This window comes from Melospiza melodia, unplaced genomic scaffold (genome assembly GCF_035770615.1).
Source record: "Melospiza melodia melodia isolate bMelMel2 unplaced genomic scaffold, bMelMel2.pri scaffold_34, whole genome shotgun sequence".
Classification (NCBI taxonomy): Eukaryota; Metazoa; Chordata; class Aves; order Passeriformes; family Passerellidae; genus Melospiza; species Melospiza melodia.
The window spans coordinates 1,968,519-1,986,179 of NW_026948659.1; positions in this window are offsets into that span (position 1 = coordinate 1,968,519).

The window sequence follows — 17,661 nt, forward strand, 5'->3', positions numbered from 1 at the left end:
CAGCCCTTGCCCCTTCTTTTAACTCTACATGCACTGGTTGTGCCAATTTAGATTTCCTTGGTATATCTTTCTCCCATACAGAGGGAATCACTACATCTTCTACCTCCCTAGGGATAGAGGGAACAGGTTTTTCTTTGATCATTAATATCTGTCCTGTCTTTGATTCAGTTATTTTCATTATAAGCTCTCCATTTTCAAAGGTTAATACCACATCAAGTTTCGCTAGCAAATCTCTCCCTAAAAGCGGAATTGGACACTCAGGTACATATAAAAATTTGTGTGTTATAACCTTGTTTCCAAAACACAAATCTAGGGGTTGCAGGAAAGGCCGTTTTTCCTCTTTCCCTGTAGCGCCGACTATTGTCGTTTCCTTGTCCCCAATTTGTCCTTGCAAATCATTCAATACAGAAAAACTAGCTCCTGCATCTATTAGAAAACTGACCTCTTTATGTCCTAACTGTATATTTATAACAGGTTCCTTAACTTGTTCTGCTGGTTCTATGTCTAGTCAGCTGGTATACTCCCCCAGGACCATCTCCTTGTTAGCCTGCTGGAACTGATTGCCCTGGTCAAACTGGTTATTCAAGCTTGGACAATTTTGCTTCCAATGCCCCTCCTGTTTACAATATGCACATTGATTCAGGCTTAACCCCTGGGTAACTGGTCCCCTACCCCAACCATTCCTGTTACGTCCCCTGAAATTTGGGTTCCCTCTCCCCTGTATTACTGCCAAAATATTCTGCTGCTGCCTTTTACTAGCTTCTTTTTCCTGATTGTTATATACCTTCCAAGCATCCTCAAGTAACTTATCCAAATTTCTTAATTCTTCCCCTTCTAATTTTTGCAATTTTCTACAAATGTCATCCTGTGATTGGCCCAAGAATATGAGAGCGAGCTGAACCTTTGCTTGCTCTGTATCCATTTGGAGGTCTGTATATTTCCTTGCTACCTCCTTAAGCCTCTCCAAAAACGCAGTGGGAGATTCCTTCTTTTCCTGTCGAACATCATATAGTTTGGACCAATTTATAGTTTTGGGCACAGTGTTCTGAACTCCTATTTGGATCCACTTATGATATTTCTGTAATTTCCTCATATCGCAAAATAAATTAGGCTCCCAATTTGGATCCTCAATTGGGAAATTCACATCTAAATTCCCTGTTACCAGCCCATTTCTAATATCTTCTCTTGCCCTCTCTTTGGCTGCCTTAAGTACCATTTCTTTTTCAGTAGAATCCATCAGAGTATCTAATATTACTTGTATGTCATCCCAGTCAGGATTTTGAGTTTTCATAACCATTTTTACTACGCATGCCATTTTATCAGGACTTTCTCTTTAAGTTCCGGCTGACTGTTTCCAAATAACTAGGTCTGCCAGGGAAAAAGGCACTTTTACAAATACTGGCCCTTCCACTCCGACACCTTGTCGCAAGGGGGCAATCACAGTCTGTTTTTGTTTGCTTATGCCTTTTCTATGCACAACCGGGGCAAGCTTTGACTGACTCCAGGTTCTGTGGGCTATTGGGGTCACTGATTCATTACCATTGCTATCTTTTTCGCTCACATACCTCTTTCTCCTTTCTATCACAGTTAGGTTTTGCTCATCTTCCGAGGAAGAGGGATCAGGTGATGATAGGAGAGGAGGATAAAGAGGGAAAGGTGTACTAGACGAGAGAGGTTCAGGACTAGGTGGGTGAGGAGCAGGTAGTGGGTTAGGGACAGATGAAACAGGTGGGATAGGGTTAGATTCTCTTGTTCCTATTGGAGCTACTTGTAAATCAATATCTGTATAATTTTCCCTACTCAAGCTTTCTCTTAACGCCAAGTGTTCTAAACAACGTTCCTCACGAACCCCACACTTTGCAGATGTTTTAACCACTAATAATCCACATTCATCTTGCCATTCTGGCTTTCCCTGTAAGTAGGAAAACAGATCTACATATGGGACTTCATCCCATTTTCCTTCTTGTTTACAAAAGGACATTAACCGCGAAATAGTGTTATATTGCAGAGTACCGTATTTTGGCCATTTTTCACCATTCTCCAAGGCATATTCTGGCCACCATGAATTACAATAATCAATCAACTTAGTTTTACATAATTCTTCCCCAAAGTTACCTTGTTTGCAATGTGCTAATAAGCACCCCAAGGGAGAATTTTGTGGGATAGGGGTGTTACTGCCCAAAATCCCTTTAAGTTTCCCCATTTCAAATGCACCATAAATGCTGATCCAGCAACACTTTCGCGATTGTCTTACGGAATGGCGCCTAGGCTTGTACTAAGAGGAATTCCTTTAGCCCAACCAAGTGTAGCTTTTGCTGTGTCTTATTTGGCAGGCATCCAAAACCAAACCAAAATAAAAAGCACCTTACCTTTCTCCCGGGGACATTTGTGAGTGGTGGAAGTGGTCGCGGCCGATGGGCTCCCCAAGAATCCCTCGGTGCCGGCTGGAGCGTGATCGAGTCGTGAACTCGCTCAGCAGCACTCACAAGGGGTCCATCTGGGTCCCCAAAATGTAGGCGTTCAAAACCACATAATCACGGGGGATTATATGCGGTGCTTTTTATTAAGAGCTCTGGTAATTGGGGTACATTCAGCCCAAATCTGATTCCGACCATACATCCAAAATGATCATGTTTTATATTCTATCGTTACATAACTTTCACGTTAATTAATAAACCTATATTTTTCTATTGTATACATAAATTTAGCCCCTCTCTGAATTTCCAACATAGTTTCTCATTATTCTTCTTATGGTTATATAATAATTACATTTAATTACTAAACAATCATCACATCTAACAATTATATAATTTATCATACTGCTTACGCAGGTGCAGTTGATCTGGAAAAGCACAAAGCCTAACATTTTAGATTCTATCTTTAACTCTTTCCAGGGCGCCACTATCACTGGCAGTCTGTGTATCATAACACATTCTAGAATTTATTTATTTACAGTAATGTATAATATGTAATAATAGGTAGAATTATATATACGGTATAATTTATTTATTTACAATAGAGATAAAAAATGGAAAAGAGGAAAAGAAAACTCCTAAAGAAACAGAAAATTCCACTGGCTCAGGTGGCCACAGCAGACAGAGCCTCTGGCATCAGCTCTCTGCACAGCTCTAGCAGCGCAGCCAGCTGAGCCCCCACACATGAGGCCGAGTCCTCCATGCCCTGTGCAGCTGATCTTGCAGCCTTTGGATGGTGGAATATCGCCCATGGTGTATTGCTCAGAGGACATGCAGTGTTTCAAGTGCCAGCTGTGACACGTGAAATAAAAAGCTGTGTTTCGTGTCAGGTACAAAGAGGCAATGTGTGTATTTGTGATTGCGATGCGTGTGGAGACCGACAATGGGACGGTTGCGACTTCTAATAATAACTGAGGAAAATAAAGCATGGAAGAAGGCCTTTGAACCTATCTTTTGTTTGCAATTAACCTTGGTTGATGGAGGAGCATTTGAATTAAAGCGTTAAGGATGTTGCTCTTAGCTTGAAGTTAATCGATAAAGAGCTCTGCAATAATAACCTTTTGAAGTGTAATTTTAGAATATTGCTTGTATCCTTGAAACTATAGCTTTGGAATATATATAAAGGAAACATGCTTATCTCATAACTTAACAAAACAGAGAAAAACAGCTTGAGAAAGGAAGATGAACATGAACTTGAAGATTTACATTTTTGGCCAAGGGAAGCTGGACATCACTGTTAGATTTATAGTCTCTGTAATCAAAATGTGGAGCCACATCTGGAGAACTGGACTCCACCAGATGGGATCCGTCTTTCTTCTTTCGGAAACTGGACCACCACCATTTGGGCATACTCCATTTTGGGATACATCCTGAGAAAAACTTAATCACAATAATGTATAGATTTGCGAGAGAAAAATTGGGAATAGAAAGTGCTGATGAGTAAAATTTGGAATGGAAACTGCTGAGAAAGCTGATGAGTACCCCTATAAATAGCTGTAAGGCTCAACTGTTGGTGTGCAGTTGGAGGGAAAACTTCCCCCATTGTACCGAGTCCTGTATTGCTCATACTTTACAATAATAAAAAATAAATTGATTGCTGCTTGAATATTGGCCTAGTCAAGCTTCTCATTTATAACAGGCACAGGGCAGAGACACCATAGCACAGCCTGGGCTGCACAGGGCACAGGCATGTGCAGCAGCTGCAAGACAGCCCTGCCAGAGCCAACTTGGGCAGCACTTTGGCCATGGCTGCTGGGCCTGGGCCTGAGGCAGGAGCAGGAGACAAGTGACCCTTGCAGGCCTGGGGCCTCATTGCCTCCTTGTCCCTGCTCAGCAGCCTGGCAGGGGCCGCCCCATGCTCCTGCCCTTGCCATTGCACATCCCCACATGCCAGTGCCCATCCCGGCAAGAGCCCTGAGCAAGGAGGGACGGACAGCATCTACCTGGCAGGGGCTGGGGCTCAGGCCTTGGCCCTTTGCATTCCTCAAACACATCCAGCTTTGCTCAGCACCAGAGATACCTTGGCCTTGTTTGTCCCCAGCTGTCATCACTGCCTCCAGTGCTCTGCTCTAACTGGAACCTGGGAACACTTTCTCAGTGGGACCCATTAAAACTTCAAGAAACTTCAGAGTTTTAATTTATGTTTGAGTTCTTGAGAAGTTTTTTGAAGACACTCTCAGGGACTGAGCCTTATGTAAACAACACCAAATCCCCAAGAGGCTCATTAAGGTCCTTGTGCTGTTTCTGTGCTGCTGAGCTTTAAAGGAACAGCTCTTCCCAGGACCAGCTCCTCTCCCAGCCCAGCTGGGCTGAGGGCTCTGCCTGCAGGCACTGAGAGGACAGGAGTCAGGCAGAGACAGGCTGAAGGCAATCAGGATTGGGAAGACATTGAGCTGAGACTTCACTTGGGGAAAGATCTTCACAGCCCTGTGCATGGTGAGTGTGTGGGTGCAGGGCAATGTCCCCTGTGCTCCTGGAGGGATCTCCTGAAGCTGACCCAGGACAGGACTGATGTGACTGTAAGGATGCTCTGCTGCTGTTTCTGCTTTGGGGGAGGCTGTGCTGCAGAGCGGGGCTGCCCTGGGCACCGTCAGAGGGACAGGGCAGGACGGCTCCGGCTGCCAGGGACGGCTGCAGGGGGTGAAGCTGGGGCTCCAGCCAGGGCTGCCCAGAGCTCCAGCTCCTGCCCAGGGTGACTTTTCATGAGCTCATTCAGGACAGGAGTTTCCTGCTTGTGTCTCTGCTTTCCTGAATCTGTGCTCCCACTTTCCCTGGCTCAGCTTAGTGGCAATAGAAAATTAACTGTGCAGGGTAGAGCAGGGGCTGAGACACTTAAACCATCACCCTGAGGATTCCTGGGCACCTCAGCAAGTGCCTGCACCTCCCCAGCCCCCAGATCCATGCAGCATCAACTTTCCATGGTGCCCAGGCTGGGGAAGCTGTTCTTTAATCCCTGCAGGGCCCAGCAGCTGCAGGGCAGGGCTGGCTCAGGGGCTGGGCTGGGCTCTGGCAGCTCTGGCAGGGAAGGAGCCGGGGGCCACAGGAGCAGCTGGGGCTGGGACAACTCCAACAACAGAGCCGTGGACAGGCACGGAGGGAGGCAGTGCTGAGGGAAGCCCTGCTGCAGGGCAGTAGTGGCACCTGCCGGGCCTGCCCTGCAGGGCAGACACTGCCCTGAGCAGCACAGCTCTTCTGTCCCCTCACAGCCAGCACAGCCCTCAGCCCGGGGGCTCGGGGCCCTCAGTCCCTCCTGGGCCAGCAGACCAGCCCCAGAGATGAAGGACATCTCTGCGGCCGTGTGCCCATTCCCTGCTGACCAGGGCCTGAGGGCCACTGTCCTGTCCTGCTGCTGCCTGGCAGGGGCCGGGCAGGGCTGGCCAGGGAAAGGCTTTTCCTCAGGCCCGGCTCTCTCTCTCTCCTTGCCTTTCCCAGGTGCTGCTGGCATTGCGGAGGGGTTCTCTGCAATGGCAGTTCCAGCTGCAGGGCCAGGCCCAGCCCTTGGGCTCCTCCTGTGCAGGCTGAGCACAGCAATGGGGTGTCCCAGCTCCCTGTGCCCGGGCAGCTCTGGGCAGAGCAGCCTGGGAGGCTGGCACTGAGCCCACTCTGCTGACTCTGGGAAGGGCAGGAGCCACTTTGTGTGCCAGGGATCCCTTTGCTCTCAGCAGAGTCTCCTAGCTGTCCAGGGTAACACGGGAGTGGATTTCAGAAAGGTGCAAGTGCAGGGCAGCTGGAACAGGAGAGAGAGACAGAGAAGCTCTCCTCAGTCTGCACTAAGCCTCAGACAACCCTCCTGCCTCTCTGGACTCTCTGTTCTCCCCAGGTGCAGCAGAATCCCTCGTTGTGCCTTCTGTTATCCCCATCCCTTCACCCAGGCAATTCTGCAGCCTTACAGGAAGATTCTTTATCCAAGCCTGAACACCACGACTGGGCCCTGATCTCACTGTTCCCCTGCACTGACTGGGGGTCAGGGCTGACTCCCAGGTGTCCTGCAGGCCAAGGTCCAGCTCCTCACACAGCATTGGCCAGCAACAATCAGAGCTCCAGCAACACTGGTGAAGGAAGATCTCCTAGACATACACAAGGGGGAGGTGCTTAGTGGAAAGACAGAGGCTACGACAAAGAGTTTTGATTTTTCTGTGAGAAATTTCCCCTCCATTGCCCTGTCTTTCCTCCTTCTCTACGTTTAAATATGCAGACACAGCAAATATCCAACAGCAGCTCCATCAGGCACTTCCTCCTGCTGGCATTGGCAGACACGCGGCAGCTGCAGCTCCTGCACTTCTGCCTCTTGCTGGGCATCTCCCTGGCTGCCCTCCTGGGCAACGGCCTCATCATCAGCGCCGTAGCCTGCGGCCACCACCTCCACACACCCATGTTCTTCTTCCTGCTCAACCTGGCCCTCAGCGACCTGGGCTCCATCTGCACCACTGTCCCCAAAGCCATGCACAATTCCCTCTGGGACACCAGCACCATCTCCTTCTCAGGATGTGCTGCACAGGTATTTCTGGTTTTCTTCTTTGTCACAGCAGAATTTTCTCTCCTGACCGTCATGTGCTACGACCGGTACGTGTCCATCTGCAAACCCCTGCACTACGGGACCCTCCTGGGCAGCAGAGCTTGTGCCCACATGGCAGCAGCTGCCTGGGCCAGTGCCTTTCTCTATGCTCTACTGCAAACAGCCAATACATTTTCCCTGCCCCTGTGCCATGGCAATGCCCTGGGCCAGTTCTTCTGTGAGGTGCCACAGATCCTCAAGCTCTCCTGCTCACACTCCACCTTCAGAAAAATTTGGATTTCATTGGTTGGTGCCTCTTTATCATTTGCCTGTTTTGTGTTCATTGTTTTCTCCTATGTGCAGATCTTCAGGGCTGTGCTGAGGATCCCCTCTGAGCAGGGACGGCACAAAGCCTTTTCACCCTGCCTCCCTCACCTGACTGATTTCCCTGTTCCTCAGCACTGGCACATTTGCCTACCTGAAGCCCCACTCCATGTCCTCCCCATCCCTGGATCTGGCCCTGTCAGTTCTGTACTCGATGGTGCCTCCAGCCCTGACCCCCCTCATCTACAGCCTGAGGAACCAGGAGCTCAAGGCTGCAGTGTGGAAACTGATGAATAGACGATTACAGAAACGTTAAGGTTCTGACCAGTTTCTGCAAATCTCATGTAATAAAAGTCATCTTTGATACCGCTTGGGTTTGTTTGTTGATATGTTCTTGTCTTTTGATTTACTGCTTTATTCTTTACAACAAAGGAAGGTCAGTGTTTGTGCCATTTCTTATTTTGTTTCCACCTTCACAGTGGCCTCAGATTGTGTCAATGAGGTGCTGCACTCTCAGTGGCTTCAGACAGAATAAAGGCTCTCTGAGCAGAGTTTTCACCAGAGTTCCCCTTTCTGTTCCCTTCTCTGGAGCTGCAGCAGCAATGTCTGTGTGCAGAGCTGGGGCACATCAGTGCTGCCCCAGCAGCTGTGCCCAGCAGCAGCAGCACTTGGTGTTGCCAGTGCTGCTGCCGTGGCCCTGCCCCGCTGCCCTGGTGGGCCTGGTGTTGCTGCAGGGCCTGAGTGCTCTCGGGGCCGGGCACAGTCCTGGGGGTGGCAGTGCCGGGGCTGCAGCAGGGACAGGCCATGGGCACTGCTGGGGCAGCGCTGACGCCTCAGCCCAGGTCCTGGGGGCTCCAGGCTCCTTGCCCAGGCTCTCTCAAGAACATTTTCCCTGTCCCTGTGAAGAACACGCCCAGGCCAATGCTCAGCACAGAAAAGCCCCGTGAGCAGCCCCAGGCTGGCCATGGGCAGGCTGGGGGCAAAGAGCATGGCTGGGGCTCTGCAAGGGCCCTGGGGCAGATGGGAAGGAGCAGCAGAGCAGGGGCTGATCCATCCCCAGTGCGCTGCACAGCCCAGGGCAGCGTCCCAGAGCGTCCTCATGCAGCTGCCAACAACATCCCCCCTCTGCAGCCCTGGCCTCTCCCCCCAGCTCACACAGGTGCCCCATCCTTGCAGGCACAGACACGGCAGTACTGGCTCAGCAGCCCCTGTTTGCATTGCACAGAGCAGGGGGAGCACCCGCATGCTGTTGGTGTGGGGACATGAACCTGAGGGAGCACAAATGCCATCAGCCCCTGGGGCCAGCAAGGGCTGGGGGACACCAGGGAAGCCACTCAGCTTTGTCCTGGCCTCTGCAGTTAGCCAGAAAGTTTGTTCCCATGGGCTGGGAGTATCCTGTCCCACTGCAGACGTTGTTCTTCAGAGCCAGGGCTGCCTGGAGACCACCCCCAAACTACCCTGAGCATTTCCTTGGCTTCACCTCTGCTTTCTTTCCCCTTTCCTGATCTAGATTACTTCTTCTTCCACCCCTGTACCCTCCCTTCCAACAGCCCATCCCTGTTTGCCCTTTCACTCTGGCCCCACTCCCCATGGCAGTTCCTGACTTGGCACCATGGGAACGTCCCTTGGGCAGCAGGATCATCCTACAAGTGCTGCAGGAATTGTCTGCAGGCTCCTGCAGTGCCTGGTGCTGCTCCCTTGCCAGAGGCACCCCAGGCCAGGGGGGCACATCTGGGCTGCTGTGTCTGGCTCTGGGGCTCCCTGTTCTGGGCACTGAGGAGGGGCTGCAGAGGCTCTGCAGGACTGACAGGATGGGCTTTGGGGCTGGCAGGAGAAGCTGAGGGACCTGGGCTGCTGGAGCTGCTGAAGAGGAGGCCCAGGGCTCCTCCTGCAACTGCTCCAAGGGTGGTTCCAGACAGTCACAGAATCAGCAAGGTTGGAAAAGGCCTTGGAGATCATCAAGTCCAACCTCTGCCCTGACACCTGTTTGTCTCTGTGAGCCTCCTCTTCTCCAAGATAAACCACCCCAGCTCCCTCAGCCACTCTGAATAGGACTTGTGTTCCAGACCCCTCCCCTGCCTTGTTGCCCTTCTCTGGACACACTCCAGCCCCTCCATGGCCTTCCTAAATTGGGGGCCCAGAACTGGACACAGCACTCGAGGTGTGGCCTCACCAGTGCCGAGTGCAGGGCAAGAATCACTGCCCTGCTCCTGCTGGCCACACCATTCCTGATCCAGGCCAGGAGACATTGGCCTTCTCGCCCACCTGGGCACACTGCTGGCCCATATCCAGCCTGCTGTCCATCAGAGCCCCAGGTCCCTTTCTGCCTTGCTGCTGTCCAGCCACTCTGTCCCCAGCCTGTAGCGATGCAGGGGTTGTTGTGACCAAAGTGCAGGACCCGGCACTTGGACTTATTAAACTTCATCTTATTGGACTCTGCCAACCATCCATCTGTTCCCGCTCTCTCTGCAGAGGCCTCCTACCTTCCAGCAGATGGACACACGCTCCCAGCTTAGTTTTGTCTGCAGATTTACTACTGAAAGTCTCAACACTCTCATCCATGTTGTCAGTAACAATATTGAACAGAACTGGCTCCAGAGGCGACCCCTGAGGGACACCACAGGTGACTGCTTGCCAGCTGGATGTAGCAGCATTCACCACCACTCTCCGGTGTAACATTCACCGCCACTCAACTGGCCCTCCAGACAGTTGTAGATGTTTAGTTGATGCCCCTTGTTCTTTCAGAGAATATTAAAAAACTTAATAATTTCATGGTCAGTAGTGGTGTTCACAGAGGTCCTAGAAGAGGGAAGAGAAAAGGATCTGACTCCATGTTTCAGAAGACTAATTTATTATTTTATGATCGATATTATATTAAAACTATACAAAATGAATAGAAGAAAGGATTTCATCAGAAGGCTTGCAAGCAAAGGAGAAAGAATGGAATGATAACAAAATCCTGTGTCTGACCAGGGAGAGCCACAGCTGGACTGTGATTGGCCATTAATTAGGAACTATGACATGAAGCCAATCACAGATCCACCTGTTGCATTCCACAGCAGCAGATAATTACTGTTTATATTTTGTACCTGAGGTCTCAGCTTCTCAGGAGCTAAATCCTAGCAAAGGGATTTTTCAGAAAATATCATGGCTACAATGGTCGCTGTGCCCCAAACAGCCTCTGACCACCTCTGATCTGCCACCAGCCCTTCTCTGTTTGTGACCAGCAGGAGACAGAGCTTTCTTTGGCAGTGGGAATTACAGGAAACCTCCCCCAAGTGCACCTTGGAAGGTTCAGGCTGGAGCTGAGGAGAAGGCAATGTCCCTCGCAGGGCAGAATGTTGGTGCTGGAGGTGTGGCAGCTTGAGGCTGGGCCATTGCCGGGCTCTGTGTGCCAGGAGCCGGCAGCACTGGGTGCAGGGAGCCCAGGGAGGGCACTGCAATGCTGGGTGAGAAATTCTGGGGCACAGCGAGATGGGCGAGTGCAGCCGGCCAGGGCAGAGGAGCAGCATGCCCAGGGGGCACAGCCTGCAGGACAGATGGCCAAGGGCTGGGCAGGGCTGGCAGGGCCACAGGCACCCAGGCCTTTGTGCCCTGGGCTCAGGCAGCGCCTCTGGAGGCCCCACAGGAGGAACTTTCCTGGCAGGGGCCTCACTTTGGGTCTCCCTCGGCCTCCCTGGGGAGGCTGGCAGGGGCTGCAGGTTGATGCCATTTGTCCTTGCTGCCCCTCACATCCCCCTGGCCCACCAAGAGCCCCGAGGCAGCCGTGAGGGACAGGCCCTGCTGGCCCAGGCTGGGCTCAGGGCTTGGCCTTTCTGCTTCCTGCAGCCCAGCCAGGCCTTGCTCAGCATTGCAGTTCCCGGCTCAGATCCTTGGGCTCCCTGCAACCCTGGCCTCAAGGATCTGCTCTCACCAGGCCCTGGGCAGCCTTTGGCACTCCCTGCCCTCACTGGGGCCCAGCCATGCTCCAAGGCACTTGGAGTTTTGATGCTGACTCCTTGAGCAGCTTCTTCATCCTTCTCTGCGTGCCTGAGGCTCCTGGACCCAGCCCCAAATCCAGCCGGGGGCTGATTAAAATACAGAAATGCCTCAGGAGCTCTTTGTCTCCCTTCCATTGTCTTTGAGTCTCCAGGGCTTGTGCAGTTACTGGAGTCAGTTTGGAGTTGTCTTCAGGAGTAAGATGTCAAAATACACCTCATGATTTTTGTTTTTTTAATCACATCAGTATCTTTTTATATTTTAGTTATGAGAAGAGGGGATAGAAGCATTCCCCAAGTGATCTGGATGCTCAATGTCTCCTTAGGAGGTCTGGGCATGGATAAGAATGAGCCCCGTGCAGGCTGAGCCTGTTTGGACAAGCTGCTCCTCACCCCCAGCCTCACCATGTCTGACAACGCCCACCTGGGACTGACATCGCCAAAAAAAAGAAAAATTTTACCATTTTTCCTTATAAATAAAATTTATTAATACCAAAATAATAATTGTATTATTTTAATTTAGGATAGTCTAATACAATATTTTTATTACCTAATTTGTAGATTTATATTAAAATTGGATACATTTGTAGCAACCAAGAAAATTATTCATCATTGGTTCTAAGTAACACAATTCCTTCATGAATTAATTAAATAATTTCTATTGGCTATTTATTTCTTTCTCTTTATGGTAATTAGTTATATTTGTAGTCTTTTTGTCATCTTTTTTATCATCTCTTTCTCAGACAGGGTTGGGGGGGCGTGCACTTCGGGGTCCCTGGAGACATTTCTGGGGCACATTTGGGGCAGTTTTGGGTCTGGGGAGGGAATTCAGAGGAAACTTGACGGTCTGCAGGACACCTGTGGAAGCCAGGTGGTCACTTGGTGGGGCACTCAGGGATTCTGAGGGACAGTTCGGGGTCCGGGGCAGCACTTGGGGGTCCAGGGGGGCCCCTTGGAGGTCAGGGAGGGGAATTTGGGGCCCTTCGGAGTCCAGGCGGGCCCTTGTGGGGGGCTCTAACAGGGCTCCCAGGGGAGCAGGCGGTGATGGGAGTTGTAGGCGCGGGTATCGTACGGTTTAACGGGGCCGTGGAGCATCACGGGAGTTCTGGGCGCAGCTGCAATGGCTCTCGGTGGGGCGCCGGGCATGACGGGAGATAAAGTCCCGCCTGAAATGGCGCTTGTCGTGCACCGCAGAGCATGATGGGAGCTGTAGTCCCAGAAGTGGTTGGAACGAAATGTTTGGGAGTCCGGAACGGCACTTATGGGACACCTTTGCGTCCGAGCCCCGACTTGAGATCCTCTGGGGAAATGTAAATGGCACGGGAGCCCTTGGGAGGAGCTCGGAGAGCTCCAACCGGGCTCTTTAGGGCGCGGGTCGCGGTTGGAGTTTTAGGCGCGGGACTGTGTTCTGAGGGGCTCTGGGGCCACTGGGCACGACAGCAGATGAATTCCAAGAAGTGGCTGTACCGGGCATCTGTGGGGTTGGGAGCACTAAGGGGTTCGGGGGTGCTTATGGGAGACCCGAATGGGCGCTGAGGGGACACTGAGGGATCCTGCAGTGTTTGGGGGACACTTATGGGACAGATGGGGTCGGATCCCGAGTTCTTTGGAGCGCAGGGCATGACGGGAGTTGTTCTCCCGGGGGCAATGGGGCTCAGTCAGGCCGCGGGGCATGACGGGAGTTGTAGGCAAAAACAAAATTTGCTGCCCGTGTAAGCACCGCCCCCAGGCCTGGATTCCTGGCGCTGATAGGCTGCGGCTTGAGATGGGCGGGAGCTTCAGCAAATGGGATGCAGTGGAGGTGGGAACATCCAATTCACCCTCCTGCAGTCCCTCCCAGTAAAGCCCAGTTCATCCCCAGTACAGACCAGTATAACATCAGTAAAGCCCAATTAGTCCCCAGTAGAACCCATTACATTCCAGTACCCCTCCAATCCCTCCCAGTACAGCCCAGTCCGTCCCAATACACCCGAGTTCATTCCCAGTTGTTCACAGTTCCTCACACTGTCATCCACAGGTACCCCAGTGTCCCCAATCTTCTCTGCAATTGCCCCAGTGTCCCCAGTTTCTCCCAGTATCCCCCAGTGTCACTCCCAGTATGTCCCAGTGTCTCCCACAGCGTTCCCAGTCTTCCCCAGTATGTCCCAGTCCTCCCCAGGGTTTCCAAGGACCGTTTAATTTCTCTCGGTGGCCGTGGCAGCCAAAGCCAGCAGTGGGGTCAGTGCAGTGCCCATGGCCACAGCCCCTTGCAGTGGCCCAGTGAGGCTTGGGCTGATGATCCACCCTCACAGCTGGCCCAGGGCAGCTCTGCAGTGGCTTTGGTGGCACCTGGGGCTGGCACACACCTGAGCAGTGTGTCTGTTTGCAGTGGGGAAACTCAGGAGTTTGAGACTGCTTCAAAAAATCCCCAAAAAGGGAAAACCCCCTTCAGGCTGAGTGCAGCCAGCTCTGCAAGCACAGCAGGGCCCAGGGGAGTGAGGACAGACAGGATGGGGCTGGGCAATGTGCAGCAAGGTTGTCCACACTGGGTCAGAGCTCAAGGCACAGCTTCTGTGAATAGGCAAAAGCTGCTGAGAAGAGACCCTGGGTCAATATCAATTAAGAGTGCTGCAATCAACTCTGCTCTAAAGAGAAATAAAATAAAATACATGCTTTAAAATAGGAATGTGTATTTCTTACAAGGTCCTTGAAATCTTTCTCCATAACTTGACTAGGAAAACTTTAATGACCCTATCAGGGCTTTTGTGTTGTTTACATCAGACTCAGTCCCTGAGAGTGTCTTAAAAAAACTTCTCAAGAACTCCAGGTTAACTTGAAATTCCAAAGTTTTTTAAAGTTTTAATGAGTCCCACTGAGGGACATGACTGAGAAAGTGTCCCCAGCTTCCAGTTAGAGCAGAACACTGGAGGCAGTGATGACCGCTGGGGACAAACAAGGCCAAGGTGTCTCTGGTGCTGAGCAAAGCTGGATGTGTTTGAGGAATGCAAAGGGCCAAGGCCTGAGCCCCAGCCCCTGGCCAGGCAGATGCTGTCCCTCCCTCCTTGCTCAGGGCTCTTGCCGGGATGGGCACTGGCATGTGGGGATGTGCAATGGCAAGGGCAGGAGCATGGGGCGGCCCCTGCCAGGCTGCTGAGCAGGGACAAGGAGGCAATGAGGCCCCAGGCCTGCAAGGGTCACTTGTCTCCTGCTCCTGCCTCAGGCCCAGGCCCAGCAGCCATGGCCAAAGTGCTGCCCAAGTTGGCTCTGGCAGGGCTGTCTTGCAGCTGCTGCCCATGCCTGTGCCCTGTGCAGCCCAGGCTGTCCCATGGTGTCCCTGCCCTGTGCCCCTGTCCCTGCAGGCTGTCGGCATCCCCCTGCTGCCCCACCTGACAGCTTCCTTTGCTGACAGCTCTGCCTCCTGCCTGCCTCTGCCTGCCCACACCAAGCCTTGGGCTGACCCAGACTCATTCTGGGGGACGTGCTGCACCACAGCCCTACCCTAGGAGAGAAACTCTGTCGTCTTTCTTTCTGTTCTGGGCCTCCCCAGGCGCCCTTGGCCTTTATTTGCCTTCTTCTGGCTGTTCTCTACTATGTCAAAAGAATCCACCATCTCTGACACCACCCTTCAGTCCCTCCCAGGGCTCTCCTCTTCTGTCCTCAGTCCCCACCCCACTGAGCACAGAGCTCCTCTGTCCCTGTACAGTTCTCATATGCTTGAGGCCATGGGTGCCTGGAAAAGAAGGACAGTTCTTTTCTACAGGACGGAAACTACCGAGCCCCAGGGGTTTGAAGGCAGATCAGAGGCACTCATCAGACTCTAAGGCAAGCCAGACCTGTCCGTCCTTGCTGCTTTTGTCTAAAAGCAACCTGTGGAGAGTTTGGTTCAAGCATGGCTTAAAGAAAGAGGCCATGAAGGCATACAGTTGAGAGAAAAGTAAAAGGTAGTTGTAAAGCAGTTCCCAGGCTTGATTCTATAAACAATTAGGCTCTCTCAAGCATCACTTTATAAACAATAAGTTTTTCAGACAGTCTTCCCATAAGAAGTAAAACACTCTGTCCCTGGGCTCTCTGGGAAAAGATAGCTCCCTGGGAACAGATATGGAAGTTTTGGGAACCTTTCATATCACAGTGGGAACGCTAGTCCTATTTTTAATAAACAATCATAGGTATTGTAAAACAAAAGGAGTGGTTAGAGTTTTCTCTGTTAACCTATCGTGAGCTTTGATTTTGCAATATGCATGAAGTTTATTAACATTGTTATATAAAGTGGCTGATCGATCAATAAATCGGAGTTCGATGCATCAATCGGATGGTCGTCTCCCTTCACTTCAATAGCAACCCTTGGATATTTGGGGAGTTTTGGAGTGGAATTCAATTTTAGCCACAAGTGCCTACACCAGAATGACAGTTCTTCTCCACAGGATGTAAAGGGCAGAGCCCCAGTGTTTCAAAGGCTGATTAGAGGCAGCCCCAAGGAGGCCATGGCCAGCGAGACCTGTTTGTCTTGGCAGCTTTTGTCTGGGAGCAGTCCTTGGGTAGGTTGAGTTTGGGAGGCCAAATCCCAGTTTTGTCCATGGGCACCAGGAAAGGAAGGAGAGTTCTTTTCCATAGGAAGGCATGTACAGAGTCCCAGTGTTTCACAGGCAGATGAGAGCTGGCCCTCAGGATACCAAGGGAACATAGACAGTCCTGGAAGCTTTTGTCTGGGACCTATCCTTGGATATAAGGAATTTTGGGTGCAGATTCCCAGGCTATGGACACCTGCACTTGAAAGATGATTTTTCCATGGAAAGAAAATCTTGGCCCCCCAGCATTTTGAAGGCAGATGAGAGGTGGCCCCTGTGGAGAGTATTATTAATAATTGGTTAGCTGAGAAAGGCCACACTGATATAATGCCACTGGTTAAGCTGAAGGAGAAAAGTCAGCAGTCAGCAAGCTGAAAGGAAGAGTCAGCAGCGACCTTGCTGCAACATGAGGATAGGGAGTTGAGATTAGTCCTGAATATATCCTAAGAATATGTAGAAAGTATCAAAAGTAGAACCATAGGAATGTAGAAGTAGGCGTAGATGCTGATATGTAAGCTGACCAATCCTGAGCTCAACTTTTGCAATATGTATGAAGCTCATTATTAACTGTATTTAACCCGCCATACTGATCAATAAAATTGAGCCTGCGATGATCAAACTGATGTCCTGGTTCCCTTCCGCCGACAAATGGTGGAGAATGCGGGCATAACCGAATCTCTGCCCTTTTTCTCGGATTAAAAGAAAAAGGGATTACGCCACGGTCCGGAAGTTGGGTTTGGGTCCTTGCAGCCGGGACAGTGCTGGAATTTGAAGCAACCTTGAAGGTTCACAACGGTGACTCAAGCCAATACGTGTCCGCCGGAGCCTGGAGAGCTGCAACAGCGCGCGCTGATTAATAGGTATGCATAGGCAAGCGGCATATGATTTATTTACCGCCTATTTAGAGTGGCGTGGGATAAAAGGGATAGATTTAAAAAAGGAGTTACCAGGGTTATTAGCTTATGGCCATGCTAAGGGTATCTTTTCTAATCCTCATACAGTTCATGAGTTATCAGAGTGGAGAAAGTTTGGGGAAATATTGTGGGATACAGTACTAGACGATGATAAGTCAGCAAAGAAATTCGGGAAGTTATGGCGGGTGGTGTATAACACATTACTTCAGCAGGTCTCTGAGAGAAAGGCAGCAGAAAGGGCGACAGAAGCTCATAAGAGGAATATAGGGTATGGTCGTGAAGATGATCCCCTGGCACCTCCTGTAACTAAGGTACTTATGCCTAAGAGTCCCCAGCAAAGTGGTGTGGAGGATTTCTCTATAGGCGCAGTGGAACCGTCTGCACCTTTCCTGTCAGAGGGGGAGGGCGAGTCGGATGGTGGGGGTAAGAGCAAGCCAGCTTTGCCTCGGCCACCAGCTTCAGGCGGGTCGGATGGTGGGGGTGGGAGCAAGCCAGCTTCGCCTCTGCCGCCAGCCTTGCCTCCGCCGCTACCCCTCAGTGAGCCAGCTCCGGTTACAGCTTTGGTGGGGGAAGGGCCCATTTCCCCGCGCGAGCCGGCTCCAGCGGGGGGGCGGATTGCCCCCCGCAGGCTGGCTCCGCTTGAGTCGGCTCCGGTTTCACTGTCAGCTCCAGCGGGGGAGGGGGGGCCCCTGCTTCCCACGCACGAGCCAGTCCCTGCTTCACTGCCCCCCCCGCGCGAAAACTCGGTGTCTGCACCAAAGCGCCAGCAGCATAGCACCCTTAAAGAGCCAGATCCCATCCCAGGGGCACACCGTGATCCATGGGGGGAGATGGCTAAACAGAGGAGGGAAGCTTGGGCTGCTTTGGCCAAAGAAGTAATGCAAATGGGGGATGGTGAGGCGGTGGAAATAGCTTCTAGTCTTGCATGTCCAG